Below are 12,850 nucleotides of genomic sequence, written 5' to 3' on the forward strand. Positions count from 1 at the left end.
GCTTTTCAGCACTATAGTATACTTTAAGTTTAAACATCTTGCTATGTGAAGGTTTGGGCTGTTGCAAAAGTGGAGGTTTGGTTGGCAAGTACCGTATTGGCCCGAATATAAGCCCCAAATAAGCAGCACCTTTAAAATTCATGGGGGGGGGGGAGAGAGACAATACCCAAATATAAGTCGCTCCCTTAAAATTCCGCAGGCACCCACACCCATAAAATGGCAAATGTAGAAGAAAATCCTATGGGTACTAGAGAGGACCCATATGTAAACACAATGAATGGCATTAGAATTAATTGCACAACAGTCTCAACCTCACAAATTGGCAATAAAACATTTTTTGTTCCATTTTACCGTAAGTCTGTTTCAGCAGCGATATCGTAAAAGCCAATTTTTGTAAGGTCGCGAATTTAAGCCAATTTTTGGTTGGGTTTTCTTAATATTGATGTGGTCAATGGTGCTACTCAGAGATGTGTGTTTGTAATTATAACCTGCATGGCAGCACATCTGTGAGCTTTTGACAAGGGGTGTTTTGCAGCTGTTTGATTATTATTTTAAAATAAACGTAAGCAAAGATACTGCGGGCAGGTTTTTATTCCATCGCCCCAGTCGCTGCGCAAACTCGGTTGGGAAATAAGGTCCAAAATGTTTCAGCAGTGATATTGTAAAAGCTAATTTTTGTAAGGTCGTGATTTTTTTAAAAAAGTTCAAACACCTTATGTAGTAATTCTTTCTTCTTCTTCTTCTTCTTCTTCTTCTTCTTCTTCTTCTTCTTCTTATTATTATTTTGTTGAGACATTGGGGGGAAGGGGTGGAGGGGGGGAAGATGGGTGGGGTGGGGTCGGGTGGCGATGTTTCTAGTTTGCTTAATTGGTGTCAGCATTCCTCGTGCAGGTTCTCTGCTGTTCATTTGTGTTTCTTTGGTGGTGAGAGAGGTTGGGGTTGGCCTAGGGTGTGGTTGTTTGTTTGTGATTGGCTGTGGGGTGTTTTCGTGTGTGAGTGGGGTGGGTGGGTGTTTGGGATCAGGTTAGGTCGTGAATTTAAGCCACATTTTAACTTTTCAAGGTCGGAATTGGGGGGGGGGGGATGTGGCTTATATTCAGGTCAATACGGTATTTGGCCATAAGGTAGTACACTCTCTAGCAAAAGAAACCCAACTCTTTGTCAATGGGATCAGGCTTTGAATGGGGATGAACATCAGCTGATGTGATGAGACAAATAGATGTCACTTAACCTGGGATGACATGAGCTTGAAGCCACAGACATGGAAAGAAAGCACAGGGAGACAACACTCTGCCCAATTTCATGAAGCCTCTTCGTATAGTGCTGTTGTTGTTGTTTAGTCGTTCAGTCGTGTCCGACTCTTCGTGACCCCATGGACCAGAGCACGCCACTGTATAGTGCAGTGTTTCTCAAACTTAGATCTCCGGCTGTTTTTGGACTACAATTCCCATCATTCCTGACTACTGGTCCTGCTAGATAGGGATGATGGGAGTTGTAGTCCAGAAACAGACGGAGAACCATGTTTGGGAAACACACAAGGCTGCTCAAATGATTTATGCCCAAAGATGGAAGGACGAAACAGTTCTGACTAACGAAGACTGGCAATTGAAACTAATGGAATGCATAGAAATGGCGAAACTCGCTGGAAGAATAGGAAATCAAGAAGAGAGACCTTTTAGGTGAAATGCTTCTGGGAGATGACATATAATAAGTTGAAAAAAATGTTGAAATATACATTTATAAAGAAACCAGAAGCATTTTTACTGGGTATTGTTGGGAGTGATATAAATAGAAAAGAATGTAAGCTCTTTTTATATGCAATAACAGCAGCAAGAATATTATTAGCCCAAAAATGGAAGCAAGAAGAATTACTGACGATTGATGAATGGAGGATGAAGTTAATGAACTATGCAGAATTAGATAACTTAACAGGAAGAATTCGAAACCGGCGGGTCCAGAAATTCACGGAAGACTGGAGTAAATTTACGGACTATTTGGAAAGTATTTGTGAAGATCAGACGATGTTTGTAGGTTTGCAAGAAGTCCTGTGAGGAGTATTATTGGAAGTATTGCAAAAATGGAAAAGGGGTGATGGGATGTTAACAGACGTAAAGACAATATAAAGTTTAGAAATGTATAAGAAGTGGACAAAACGGTGGATTATCAGAGGTGCTGATGGAAGTCAAAAAAGATTGTATAAGTGATAAGTTTCGTGGTACGTTTTATAATTTATATGTTAAAATCAATAAAAATTATTATAAAAAAGAAGAAGAGTGACCTTTTAAAATAGAATGGGGAAAATGTATTGATTATTAGAGGGCACATTGTCAACAAATTAAAACCCAAGTGGGATTGATATAAACACATGCAGTAAGAGTTAATTAAAGGGAGGATAAGGGAAAAATTGTAAATATATTTGAATTGGATATGCAGTAATAAAAAGATATGAAATAAATAACTGCAGGAGGGAGGGGAGGGGAGGGAAGTTGAGGGGAAGGTAAAGTAGATTTGTAAAATGCTTGTAAAAGATGAAAACGAAAAGAAAAAAAGTAAGAATTTTTTTTGAGGGGGAAGCACACTGGTATATTGTGTATGCTTTGTATGTGTTAGAAGCCGGCTTGTAACATCTTCACTATTAACAATATAATAGTTTCATTCATGTAAATGGTTTTTCCAGGTTTAGGGTATTTTAAATGTTTGGTACATTGCTGCCAGACAGTAGCTCCATCCCCAGGAACCCGCTGAAGAGAGCGTTTGTTCTCATTCTGAAAGATTTATATGCTGTCCTGGTTTATATACCTTGATCTCCATTAATACCTTTATTATTTGTATGGCCTAGCTGAGGATATGAGAAAATGGATGTTAATCTGCGTGTGGTTTGTACTATTCACTGGACTGCAAATCCTTTATTATCTTCATGTTGATAGGCTTTATCCTATGGATATTAAGAACACGAGGGGCTTTAAAAATATTATTCCTAAATGGAAACAGCTTTGTATAGCCGTCTTTAAGAATATGTGGAAGAAGATCTATAACTTTTTCACAAAATATTAAATAGGGCCAGACTGCCACCATACAATAGCGCAGCTTTTGCCCATTAAATATACCTGACTCCAAGGCAAAAAGTGAGGTGGATCTGAATTGCCTGAGAATTGATCCAAAATGCTAGCACAGGACCAGATTTGTCTTTAAAGCAAAGTATTGTTTTGTTTCTGCTTTTTCTTTTTAAAAAGCCATTTTTTCCAAAAAAAGAGAGAAAATATAATAATTTATATTTTTAGAAAAAATATTAAAAATATAATGTTTTTAATAGTTTGTTACAATGAAACTACCCAAAACCACAAACACAGCTTTTTCATAGATAAATATAATAAATCCAACTATTGCATGTAGAGACCTTCTTGGCTGACATTGTATAATGATGTCTTTATGTTAGGATGGAAAGTTAGCTTCTCTGGAAATGTGGTGTCACCTAAAATTTCAGAGTTTCAGACTATGATAAGTTTGGAAGTAAAACTATTCCTGCAGAGTATGAAACAATCTATGGAATACATTTCCAGAAGTTCAAGCATGTCTGAAAGTTCCTTTGCACCCAAACATTTCTGTAACAAAACTCAGTGGTTCCATCCATTTCTAGTTATAAATTTAATCTAGTTTTAAGATACATTCTTCAAGACTGTGGTCAGTCAGGGGAAAACTGGCTTGGTATGCAATGGCTCCCTCATCGCTAGGCTAGACTTCCATCCACATCCACACATCTGAATGGGCATTTGCTAGTAAAGTAATGAAAAATCAGTGTTAACCATTTCAATATTTTACATTATTTTCTTTTTGTTCGTATTAGAATAACCTCGTAATAGGTTGTGCACGAGTCATGGAATTGCAGTGCCATAACCAATAAAATGTAGTGACCAAAGAAAATAATGAATAGATATGGAATCCCATTTTTTGACTCAACATCCCATGCAAGGTTCTGGAATCTATTTCACATGCCAAACTGCCTTCTTCCCCAAACTCATGCGACAGTCAAATAGGATTTTAAATGTAAACTGCAAGGACTGTAAAAGTATCAGCTACATTAATTCTGCACATAAGCTTAAGACTTGACAATGATAGAAGCATATATGACATAAATATAAACGTGCAAAGATTAGCACCGGGTCCTTATTTTCTTATTTCCTACAAAAGTAACTGTTGAAGGCTGAAGCAGGTGGATGTAAAATTTGTTTAATATTCTGAAGGTGTCAAGGAAGTCTGTTTTATTCCATTTCAACTGAATTTGTATCCCTTTTAATAAAAAAGGTCCTCTTCATCATTTAGCTTTTGCACAAGACATTAACTTCTAATCTTACAATTTACATAAAAGCTGGCTGTTGTTAAGACATCTCATAAAGCAAGCACAGAAATGAATGTTAAAAATGAGGGGAAGGCTTGAAATGTTTAAACGCTTACTACTGAATTTTCCAGAGGAACAAGAATGTGAAAAAAGGTAGACAAGAGAAAAATATGTTCTTTAAGATTCCTTAGCATAACTTGGGCAAGTTTTCTCTATCTTAAATGTAATACTCTATATGTTTTACAATACAGTGGTACCTCGGGTTACATACTCATCAGCTTACAGACTCCGCTAACCCAGAAATATTACCTCGGGTTAGGAACTTTGCTTCAGGATGAGAACAGTAATTATGATCTGGCGGTGCGGTGGCGGCAGCAGAAGGCCCCATTAGCTAAAGTGGTGCTTCAGGTTAAGAACAGTTTCAGGTTAAGAACGGACCTCCGGAACGAATTAAGCACTTAAGCCGAGGTACCACTGTAAGTCTTGCAAGTAATACTATTACAAATTCTCAGAGACCTCTAGAATATAAAATAACACATTATAATTTTATTTATCACCACAAGGTTCAACACTGGCCGACTCCCATGGAATGGGTTTGGGGTGGTCCAAGTCTGGTGGACCCATTCCATCAACATGGAGGTTGTGGATTGATGAACTTATCATGGCCTCAATGCCACGCCAACCCTCAACCTGCTTGCTGCTGTCACCATTGTACAGTCTGGTTATTTGGCTACTCTCATAGGGCACATAATGCGCCTTCCTGGGTAAGTGGTCTTAGAGGCCTGAACTTACCAAGACACCCCAAAATCGCATAAGCTGTGTGATTTCAAGATAGCAGCCTTGCGGGCAAAGAATTTTGTTTGATTTGCATTTTTAAACCAACCAACCAAATTCTTAACTAAGGCTAATACATTTGTTGTTGTTTAGTCGTGTCCGACTCTTCATGACCCCATGGACCAGAGCACGCCAGGCACTTCTGTCTTCCACTGCCTCCTGCAGTTTAGTCAAATTCATGCTGGTAGCTTCGAGAACACTGTCCAACCATCTCGTCCTCCGTCATCCCCTTCTCCTTGTGCCCTCCATCTTTCCCAACATCAGGGTCTTTTCCAGGGAGTCTTCTCTTCTTATGAGGTGGCCAAAGTATTGGAGCCTCAGCTTCAGGATCTGTCCTTCCAGTGAGCACTCAGGGCTGATTTCCTTCAGAATGGAGAGGTTTGATCTTCTTGCAGTCCATGGGACTCTCAAGAGTCTCCTCCAGCACCATAATTCAAAAGCATCAAGTCTTCGGCGATCAGCCTTCTTTATGGTCCAGCTCTCACTTCCATACATCACTACTGGGAAAACCATAGCTTTTACTATACGGACCTTTGTTGGCAAGCTGATGTCTCTGCTTTTTAAGATGCTGTCTAGGTTTGTCATTGCTTTTCTTCCAAGAAGCAGGCGTATTTTAATTTTGTGGCTGCTCTCACCATCTGCAGTGATCATGGAGCCCAAGAAAGTAAAATCTCTCACTGCCTCCATTTCTTCCCCTTCTATTTGCCAGGAGGAGATGGGACCAGTGGCCATGATCTTTGTTTTTTTGATGTTGAGCTTCAAACCATATTTTGCACTCTCCTCTTTCACCCTCATTAAAAGTTTCTTTAAATCCTCCCCACTTTCTGCCATCAATGTTGTGTCATCTGCATATCCGAGGTTGTTGATATTTCTTCTGGCAATCTTAATTCCAGCTAGGGATTCATCCAGCCCAGCCTTTCGCATGATGAATTCTGCATATAAGTTAAATAAGCAGGGAGACAAAATACAGCCTTGTCGTACTCCTTTCCCAATTTTGAACCAATCAGTTGTTCCATATCCTGTTCTAACTGTAGCTTCTTGTCCCACATAGAGATTTCTCAGGAGACAGATGAGGTAATCAAGCACTCCCATTTCTTCAAGAACTTGCCATAGTTTGCTGTGATCGACCATGACCGGTGGCTTAGCGTGGGTTGCCAGCACCCGGGGCCACATGGAGTGGGGGGTGGGAGTTAAACGGATGGAGTACGTATGTGCATTCAACTGCCTAATGGTGTCTGCATCACCCAAGAGATTGCAGCCACAGAGATAAGAAAAGAATAGTCGTTCCATTGTCTGGAGAGGTCACTTCTTGGTTCGCATGAAGGCCAGCAACGGAAGCACACAGCTGTATTGAGGCAGCACCGAGTGTTGAAATTTTGCACCCCCAACCATTTTTAACCTGTGCCCTCCCTCCACACTATGCCACTGATAATGGCTTGTAGAAACTGATAGCCTTGACCGCCACAAATTTGTCTTATCCTCTTTCAAAGCCATCCGAGTTGGTGGCCATCACTGGCTCCATATTTTATCTATGAGTCACATGAAGAACTGCTTTCTTCTATCTGCCCTGAAATTCAGCTTCATTAAATGCCCATGAGTTTTAATGTTATGACAGAGCATCAGCCTCCTGTACCAGAATATATCCTCACATTTTGTCTTCTGGTATTTCATGTGGAAAACAACCAAACGTTTAATGCATTTCCTTTTCTGATATATTTCACATATAATGAGCTCTAATTGTTCCTTCTACCTGTTTTCTGCCTCGGCTTCATTTATAAATGGCAGTACCCAATTTTACTGAGCATATGCCCCTAACATTGTTCTGATAACACAATGCATAATAGATAAGAACAAAACAACCATTTGTATTAGCTTTGCTGGAGGGAGGGAAATAGCTTCGAAAACACATAATCGCAATATTTATTTTGCTGGTAAGGTGTTATTTGGTCATATTAAATTCCTCCTGCCTCTCATGAAAGTTAATTCTACCTCCAGTTTTCTCAGAAGCAGAGAGCCCAAAAGTAATTAGGGGGAAAAGAGAGAGAAGTAATAAAGCAGTTGGAACATCTGCATTTAGTTTCTACTTCTTTAGTATGTATCCATTTTATTCTCCTAATTCATTCTGTATGTGTTTAGAAAATAAAGCCATAATGCATCTTCTCCCATGCTTACATCTTAGAAAGGGGCCATTCAATCTACTTATAAGAGGCACAGATGGCCATTCTATTGAAAGTGATAGCCAGGGACATTATGGCGCACTGAGCACTGAGAATGCGGCAGCTAGACTGGTGACTGGGAGTGGCCGCTGAGACCACATAACACTGGTCCTGAAAGACCTACATTGGCTCCCAGTACATTTCCAAGCACAATTCAAAGTGCTGGTGCTGACCTTTAAACCCCTAAACAGCCTCGGCCCAGTATACCTGAAGGAGCGTCTCCACCCCCATCGTTCTACCCGGACACTGAGGTCCAGCTCCGAGGGCCTTCTGGCGGTTCTCTCACTACGAGAAGTGAGGCTACAGGGAACCAGGCAGAGGGGCTTCTCAGTAGTGGCACCCGCCCTGTGGAACGCCCTCCCACCAGATGTCAAGGAAATAAACAACTATCTGAATTTTAGAAGACATCTAACGGCAGCGCTGTTTAGGGAAGTTTTTAAATGTTTGATGTTTTATTGTGCTTTTAATTTTCTGTTGGAGCTGCCCAGAGTGGCTGGGGAAACCCAGCCATATGGGCGGGGTATAAATAAATTATTATTATTATTATTATTATTACTACTATTTATTAGTTGTGCACTGCTCCCATTTTGTAGATTTCTTCATCTCCCTGGAAAACAGGATTCATTTTTCTGCTCCTTACATTTGGGAGGGAGGAGTCATATAAATGAGCATAGAGAAGGATGTTGACTCGACGTGTTCTCCCTAACAGAGAGCACGTGTTGCGGTGGGGACCTGCAGGCCACCCCACTGTTACTGGGCGGATGTTTGGAGGGGACTCAGGCAGTGATTGGGTAAATTGAGTCTCCGGGGAGATTTCCTTGTTGCCAATTTGGAGGAGTGGTCAGAAGTTTTAACTGCTGGATGCCCAGCTTTAGGCGTCCTCTTGGGCTGCTTGTACCGGATCACCCGCCCACCCTCCCTGAATTGAGGGTTCTTTGCATTTGACATTGCTATGCCTGTCATGGAGTCGTCTGCTCTTGAGGCAGGGGCCTGGTAGGAATTTTGTGCATTTGGCTGATCGGCTGGTGCCATTTGGTTTTTGCCTACTGTGTAGCAAATCGTCACAACTTGTAAGGTAGGCAATCAGGCATTGGTTCAAATTGGTTGGTGGAGGGGTAAGTGCCTACCCCTCCAATGGTGGTGCTGTGAGGGAATTCTGTTAAAGGAATCCAGGGGCTTGCCAATCTTTTCGTCCTTGTCCCTGGCATCGGACTTGGGCCGGGGGAAGCCACCAGGAGCATGCGGGTGAGAAGTGAGGGACTGAGGCCCAGCTTCATTTCTCCCCAATATTGCTTCCCTGACTGGCTTCCGCTGGAATCCGGAAGTCAGTTCTGTCCCTGGGGCAAGGACAGATAGCCGTAACCAATGCCTAAGCAACCACTCACATGTGTGTATTTAAATAAAGTTGTGGCCACAAACATGCCAAAAACCTTAAACAAATTTTGATGTGTGATGTGTGAGTTATTGGGGTGGCCTGGGGGACCTCGACACACAATCGGCGGGGAGGGGGCTGGCGCGGTGCTGAGAGTCGATCGCTACTTCCTCGGAGCGACGTCGCACAGCTGTAATCGGAGAGCGCTCAGCTTCTTCTTGGGACAATTTGGATTACAAAAAGAAGTACCCGTGAGTAGGGGAAATACAAAACTATAAAGGAAATAAGCATATAATTTTGGGAAAGAATTGGGACTTAAAGTAAAAGAAGTAATTTAATTGGAACCGAAGCGGTAAGGTCTAAACAGGAAGTCAGCCTTCCGCTCTGTAAATAGTTGAAAACAAAGACTTTGTGTGCTAAAACCCAAAAAGTGCTTTTAAAGGACTAGAATCTGACGTCTTGGGAAGAAGCTGAAGGTACTTTTTTTCACCTTGGGTGGACATGCCCGAGGATTAAGACCTTCTGGGAGATGATCTATAATGAAATGAAAAAAGTGTTTAAATACACCTTTCTGAAGAAACCAGAGGCCTTTCTCCTGGGCATGGTCGGCCAACAGGTACAAAAGAAGGACAGGACTTTCTTTATGTACGCTACAACAGCAGCAAGAATACTCATCGCACAGTATTGGAAGACACAAGCGTTACCCACCCTGGAAGAATGGCAGATGAAAGTAATGGACTACATGGAATTGGCTGAAATGACCGGCAGAATCAGAGACCAGGGAGGAGAGACGGTGAAAGAAGATTGGAGGAAGTTTAAAGATTATCTACAGAAATACTATAAGATTAATGAAAGTTAAAATGACATCAGATTGAATGTAAAAGGTTATTAGTAAAAAGTTTAAAAATTAAAAGATCTAATATTTTAAGATACAAGAAGATTAAGTTATATTAAGATATTCAAATTAAGATAAAAATTAATTAAGACAGAGGGAAGGGATTTGTTGTTTGAATATATGACTTGGAATACAGGGAAGGGAGGTCTGGGGAAGTCGGAGAAATACGTTAATGCAGGGAACATTATGAAGATAAAACTGTTTTTATTTTTGTCTTTTTTCTTTGATATTTTTTGTCGTTTTGTGTTTGTGTAATTATGTATTTTTTCTGTTTTGGTTGTTGTTCTCTTTTTTTGTTGTTTCATCTTTTATGTAAAACTCAATAAAATATCTATAAAAAAGAAAGAAAGAAAAGAACCTGATGTTAGGAAAGATGGAGGGCACAAGCAGAAGGGGACGTCAGAGGACGAGATGGTTGGACAGTGTTCTCAAAGCTACCAAACTGCGGGAAGCAGTGGAAGACAGGGGTGCCTGGCGTGCTCTGGTCCATGGGGTCACGAAGAGTCTTACACGACTAAACGACTAAACAACAACAACAACACCTCCACATAGCTACCAAGCAAACAGGGTTCTATGGAACTAACCTCTGTGAACTAAGGTGGGGGAGTTAAGAGAGATGAATGCAGAATCCTGTGTATATGGTCCAGCATGATCCAAATGGGAAATAAGTACTAAAGCATGCAGAGGGGGAAATGTTGAAATGGTGCAGTCAGAAAGGAATAAAGAGAAAGTAAAGTGAAAATGAAAAGGATTTTAGGGGAAATAAAAACCTATAAAAACTGCATGTGTCTGAAACTGTTCATGAACCAAATATCCAGGCCTCAAAAGGCTGGCTCGGAGAAAATAGCGAAGAGAAGCTTCAAAAACTGAAGCAAGAAAAGAAAAGAAAGCTGGGCTCCAGAGAAACAGAACAAGCAGAAATAGAAAAATTGAGCTAAGTCAAAAAAATAAAATTAAGCGGAAAAGGGAAAGAAGTGACCGCTAGCACTGAACACAGTCTATTTATTTATATCTCCAATGACACCCCCAATTTTTCTGCATTCTGATTTGTCATTCCCCCCCATCCCACTTTTTCTTACACACACACACAAAATCAGTTCTGTATCGGTAAGTGGAAGGTCACAGGAGAGACCTATGACCAGTTTTCCATTGTTTTAGGGTTTTCCATTGAACCAATTTTCCATCATTTTAGGGTTTGACATGTTCTTAACATTATTAGGGTACAGGGAAGCTCACACAGCCCTGCCAGTCGCATGGAGTAACAAATCTTCACACTTCACACTGACTATGGACTTATTAGCATTTCTGCTTCTCAGATTTCAAGACCGCTATCCAGGTGTACTCTACCAAAATTTTCTTCCATTCTATTCCACAGTTTTTTGGAGTAACCATGCAGACAGATTTGTCCCCCAAACTGAGTTCAGTAACACTCTCCAGATGCTGTTGTTCTCAGGTTCCAATCATCCCCAGCCACCATGGCCGACAACCAGGGGTGATTGGAGTCCAACATCTGGAAAACCCCATGTTGACTACCCCTGATTTATGGGTACAAGTGGTGTTCACACATTACATCCGGTCAGTGCACAGCCTATGTGTACCTATGCACCTATGGTGTGTTACACCATTTCACAGCTTATGCATGTGTTCAGCATAATGTGTTAAGAAGCATACAAGCGGGGAAGTTTGGTAAAATTCCCAGGAACAGAGTTGGCCTGAAGGGAGGCTTCAGTTTGTGGTAAAGCTGGAGGAGGACATGTTGAAATTTGAGGATTTTTTAAATAAAAAAAGAAGCCCCATGAAATGCCTACATACTTGTAATGACGAATCAAAACTTGACGGATTATTGCTATTGTGTTTACATTTTGATTTTTTGTTAGCTTGTCTAGGAAATGACTGCCTGAAGAAGCAGGGTGAAAATCACCCAAAATAAGCAAGCAAGGAAGAAATCTCTGGATTATAACCACTGTGAATGTAAGTTGTGTTTTCCATACTTACTAGGGGGGAAGCTTTAGTAAAGACAGTGGAATTTCCTTCCAATTAAGCATGCAAATGATTGCACTGATAAACTACAAGGCTTAAGTTCTGTTGAACAGAATGTGCTTTCTTGCTCAGACACTGATGCAGATGGAAGGCATTTCTGATTTTTCCCCCTTTGATACCTAGAAATCAGTATATGTGCTTTAATTTGTACCAAGAAAAACGAACTGGTCTCGTGCCCATAAGTAGTACTTTTAAGATAATTCAGGGTGACACTCTCATCAGGTTTTTCCAATACAGTTTAAACCAACATTAAAACAGAAATGGATTTTTCAAGGAACCGAGTCTGTGGGAAGGGCTTTCAAAAGTCATATGAAAACATGGGCAATCATAGTATTAAGGAAATGACAGCTTACAGCAAGTAAAATTGATTTTGAACAGTTCATGGTGATGAAGCAAGATAAAATTTAGGGTGGGGTTTAAGGAGGAGGAGGCACATGTATTTCAAGATGAAAGACTGAGTGTTCAGGAGACAAATTTAGATACTTTCAAAATTAAACTTGAACCACTTGACATGTTGGGTTTGTTCACACTGACCTTGTGTGGTACGGCATAGCTTCTTTCTTTTTTTGTTAGGTAACAACCATTGAGGGTGCTATAAACCTGTGGGCTATTAATTCCATTCGGTGAAGCATGAAACAACCCAACTATGAAAATAAGCTACCTCAAAGCTGTCCTTTATCGGGGAAGAAGCAACAACACCTGGTTGGTTTCATTTCTAAATAAAAAATAGCCAGACTCATTTCTAGAAGATATAGCGTTCTTTTGAAGTGTGGTTGTTATCTAGTTTGCTACAGTATGCAGAAAACAACATGCACAACTTTGCATCAAATGTTATATTGTACACAAGAGCCAGGATGGCTGCTTGTGGTGGGTGAATAATAAGATTGGTGGCCAAAGGGGATGAGCGCCCAGAGAATGACAATTCAATGCCAGGTGACAAGCCGCAGAAACATATTGTCCATTATGAGACTGGAAGCAAGCATGCTTACAAAAATATTTCCAGAGCACTGCACATATGGTATTCTAATTAAAGGACTTCTGTGTGTATGCCTTTAAAGCAGCTGGGCTGCGGGGATTTGATCTGTTGAACACTGATCAAGCATGTGCAAAATCTCATTTAGCATTCTAAAAGATGGAGAAACAGTGCTTGATTCATA

At 40.6% G+C, this 12,850-nt stretch overlaps 1 long non-coding RNA gene across 1 annotated transcript; it reads left to right on the forward strand.

The window, feature by feature from the left end:
* Nucleotides 1–11,528: 11,528 nt before the first annotated feature.
* On the forward strand, nucleotides 11,529–12,443 carry LOC310676704. The gene is made up of 2 exons (XR_014510690.1): nucleotides 11,529–11,624; nucleotides 12,267–12,443. It is a non-coding gene; the product is annotated as an uncharacterized lncRNA (long non-coding RNA).
* The last annotated feature ends 407 nt before the right edge of the window (nucleotides 12,444–12,850 follow it).

This window comes from Podarcis tiliguerta, assembly GCF_965153285.1.
Source record: "Podarcis tiliguerta genome assembly, chromosome: 4".
Taxonomy (NCBI): domain Eukaryota; kingdom Metazoa; phylum Chordata; class Lepidosauria; order Squamata; family Lacertidae; genus Podarcis; species Podarcis tiliguerta.